We start from the raw sequence: 4207 nt of genomic DNA, 5'->3' as shown, positions 1-4207 counted from the left end.
TGCTTCCAATTGGAGTAACACCTTCATGTAATATCTGTTAATCTTTGACTATTTGTAGATGGAACTGTTGTAAAGTGTGTCTTAATTATGTTTATTTACTTGTTCCAAGGGCGCTATGACTTGCATCTGCCACTATATGTCTGTCAAACTTGCCAGCAGCAGTGGACCCCCGACTTGAAAGTCCTCCTTAAGAGTGGATACTGGCCACACTTTACACCTTGGACCTCCTGAGCTCCTTTGAAGAGCTCAAGGTCATCTCTCCGGGATTCTCCAGACAGGCCTTTGCAAAGCTGCTGGAGCATCGCACAAAGTGTGGAGGAAGAGTAAGTGTAAATGTTCTTTACCATATTATACATTATAACATTTCCGTAAATAGACAAAATCACAGCAATATATGTAATTATCTTCCAGTCTGGACCTGTGAACGGAGATGCACTGCAGCGCAGCTTTCTGGAGTTCTCCTATGCCTCGTATGAGGAAGACCAGCTCTGCTGTGGTGCTCCTTTCATCTGCCCTCAGCACGCCGGAGATGTTGGCTGTTTCTGCCGATGGAAACAGGAAGCTATATCGCTTTCGGCGAAGTGGAAGGTGCTATTTTTACATTGTTGTTATTTAACTTTTTTGATTACTGTTTATATTTCATGGATATATTTGCTAATCTTTTTGTTCTCAGTTCTGATGGCAGCGCCTTTTTTAATGGGCTCTTTGTAGCAGAAGACAGCGCGGTGGCTGCATTTGTCGACAAAATACAGAGATCACTGAAAAATGCAAGTTTTTATTCATAATTTTACCTTATAGGTATATCACAAAAATAGCCATGTATATCCGACCCTGACTTTCTTCAAATTCAGCTACTTCTCCTTACCATCTACTCCAACATCAGATGATTAGAACAAATGGTGTAGATCGTGATTCCATTGCTTTTAACTGATTTGTCATGATGTAATGCGTGTCTTAGACCCAGGGAAGAGGCACATGTGGGGACTCCCAGTGGACAGCAGCGAGGGAGACGTCAAGGAGGGCTTCTAAGCTGGATGAAGAAGGGATGGAGGTGGCTGGATGTCGCCATGTTTCTTTTGAAGGCCTTAAATATGTACAGGGGGGAGATATTCGCCTACCCCCTGTATCTTCAAAAGGAACTCATGCCAGCCAAAGCCAAGTTCTTCGCCATGGATGTGGCTTGCAAGTACTGGCCGTACATGGAGAAAGCTGCAAGTGTCCTTCCTGCTCTCCAGGAGCTGACCAGCATGAAGCCATTCCTCAGTGTAATGCATGCTCGAGCCCATGCTACCAAATGCGAGGTATGTGAAATATTTTTGTATCCCGTACATTTATATTTTTTATATTTATAATACTGAAGTAGTAAATATCTAAGCTATACTGTTTAGTATAGTAGTATGTAGCCTCTTTGCACAACAATTCCAGCAACCTTTTACCATCAGATGATATGGAGTGGGAAGAACCAGGAGGGAGCAGAGGTGGAGCAGGTCAGCAGCTACCTGTCCCGTTGTGCCCTGACAACAACATACATGTCCAAAGCAGGTGAGTGGAAGGTCTTGCCCTATTATTGCATACTTGTTTAGATGACACATCATAACCTCATTATTGCTTTCAAAAGCACGACTGGACATGCTCACAGTGCATGCTATGGGATGGAACAGGACACCCTCCATCAGGCACGTGAAGGTGAGCCTCCTATTAAAGGTGTGGTTGTGTCCTTTGTCATTTGCACATGGCTTGTTGTTAATCATAGCAAGTTTTAATCTTGATAAATGTCCATCGTCTACTGTTTATCAGACGAGTGAGAGGCTCCTGGAAGAGGCTGCAAGTCGTGAGGAACTCAAGACGGAGCTACATTGTGTCTCAGATGACATGGTGTCGACGTGGATTTCCGACGTGAAGGAATGGGCGTCTGGTAAGCACGACGAGATGACACCAGCTACACATCATTGACTGTTTGAATGGACAGATTTGATCCTAAAGAGCAGCCAATGATATAAGGCTGATTTGTCGTGCCACGTAATGGGACCCTCACTGGATTTCAGTAGACGGGGACATAATCTTCAAGCAATAGCAAGCCAACTATGTGTCCATGTTTATCTCTGATATGTTCCAGTTTCCATAGTACCATCACTTTGTGTTAAAAGGTGTTAAATATGTTGCACAACTTTGTTTCTCAAAACCGTTACGTGTTGCGTAACAGTACATTTGACTGCCAATATTATTTCTACAGGAACATCGGGTACTTCTGAAGACATCCTTCAAACAGCACTGCAGCAAGGCATTGAGGGGCTTTACCTAAGTGTGAGGCAGCGGAAGCAATCCCTTTACGGACAGAATGGTATATAATGTTTTAGGTTGCAGATTCAACCTACTGAATTATATATATTTTTTGCACTTGCAAATATAGTTTGTCACATATCCCTATCCCTCCACCTCATGTCTTTTTCAGACAGCAGCAAGCTCCGCCATCGACTTCGAAGGAAGCTTGCAGACGACAACAAGCGCCTTAACCAGGAGATACTGAAGTACAAGCAGCTGGTACACGACTCTGCCAGAGGCATAGATGTTGCTGCGGTGGAGCATTCCCTCTCTGGAGGGAGCATCATGTCCGCGCTGCGGCCGTGGGAAGTTCATGGCATGGGTCAGTTTTCAGATATTTCATAATAATTCATTTGAAGTTCTGTTATATGAAGGTATACCTTGCTGAGTTATGCACATATCATGTAGAGTGTTCATTTAGTTTAAGCGTATATCTTAAGTTTTCTTATTGTGTATACATTTGATTATTTTGAAAGTACATGTTTGGAGTTTTAAACATATTGTTGTGCTATAATGAAAATGTGAGTCATGTGTATATACATAACTGTGATTGGATTTTAGCTAACTTTACAGCCAAGAAAAAGATACTGGATCAAGTGATGCTTACACGGAGACTGCACCCTAGTGTTGGAGATGGCGCAGCATTGCACATGGTTGCAGAACATGGCAGTTGCTCTAAAAAATAAGGTGGCTGAGGAAGGTAAGTTGAAAGCAAAACTTAACCTACCTTGTAAAGTATGAGTTGGGGAAAAAAAGTCAGCCCAAATCATTCTTGGTCACAGAAATTGGATGGAGTATAATGGCCTTTGCCCATTCGACCCGGCCATTTGACATAATGATGTCCCATGACAGTGACAATCATCTTTATATGTACATGGGAGAGAATATACTCCATTGAAGTGCTCTGGCCTCGTGAAGCAATCTTACTTTGTAGTATGTCCATATAACAATGTTTTGTGTATTTTCAGATGTAGACAAGGGGAATGGAGGACTTGGGTGCACCCTAAGAAGGAAGCATGCTGAGGCGTCGGAGAGGTTGCAGGTGGTACTGCAGCAGTACAACACTGCTTTAGGTCCTGATGCTTCTTTCCTTCAACATGAAGAGGAAAGTCAAAGTGGCCTAAGCAGTCCAGACACCAGTGAGGATGAAGAAGGAAACATCATTTAGGTAATTTACTTATGAATTAATGTACAGTATCTTTGTTGATTTATCCTCAACCTAGACATGTTGCTGTTACTTTTGTATTCATTAATGCTTAACATACATTGTATATTCAAAAACCTCAAATGTGGTTTCTGATCTGCCCCTCTTTCTTGTTTCTCTGTATTTCCCCAGATTGCTGCTGCTCTCAAGCACGAATATCCGCCAAGACTTGATGTGCTATCAGAAATGTAAATACTTTACTGACTTTATATTTAGAGATTGTATTCATACTCCTCAATGGAAAATCACACTTGAACATGTTGACCATATGACTGTTCCCTATGCCGCAGCATCAGGCCAAATATTTCACTTGTACACAACTTAAATGGTATTGAACAAAACGCTCAGCCTCCCTGGAATGCATCCTGAGCAATGAACCATTCACTTTTGATCCTTTTTGAAACACTAGAATGTAAATTCCTAAATGTCCAAGTCTATCTTGCTGGTTACCATACAACTTGGTGAGCACATGATTGTCCAAGAGCAGGACGTCTTTCCCTTTCTTCCCAGAACGGGATGCCTATGCATCATCATTATTATTTTCGATCTCTTATAGGATTTACCTGTCATTAACTTTATATGACTGCACCTGTTACACCGCAGGCCAATAATAGCTTTCGTTTGCGTTCCTTGCTTTAATTGCTTTGTCAGTTATATTTCCTTTTTGATCTCCAGCTATTA

At 42.0% G+C, this 4207-nt stretch overlaps 2 long non-coding RNA genes across 2 annotated transcripts; both read left to right on the top strand.

Moving 5' to 3' along the window:
* Positions 1-524: 524 nt before the first annotated feature.
* On the top strand, positions 525-1045 carry LOC139434651 (uncharacterized). Its single transcript, XR_011643990.1, has 3 exons — positions 525-588; positions 674-767; positions 959-1045. It is a non-coding gene; the product is annotated as an uncharacterized lncRNA (long non-coding RNA).
* A 1898-nt stretch (positions 1046-2943) lies between these two features.
* On the top strand, positions 2944-3769 carry LOC117453346 (uncharacterized). Its single transcript, XR_004552893.2, has 3 exons — positions 2944-3022; positions 3291-3490; positions 3659-3769. It is a non-coding gene; the product is annotated as an uncharacterized lncRNA (long non-coding RNA).
* Positions 3770-4207: the final 438 nt, after the last annotated feature.

Source organism: Pseudochaenichthys georgianus, chromosome 10, assembly GCF_902827115.2.
Source record: "Pseudochaenichthys georgianus chromosome 10, fPseGeo1.2, whole genome shotgun sequence".
Classification (NCBI taxonomy): domain Eukaryota; kingdom Metazoa; phylum Chordata; class Actinopteri; order Perciformes; family Channichthyidae; genus Pseudochaenichthys; species Pseudochaenichthys georgianus.
The sequence above is the reverse complement of the archived record's forward strand: the minus strand, read 5'-3'. Positions and strand labels throughout refer to the sequence as shown.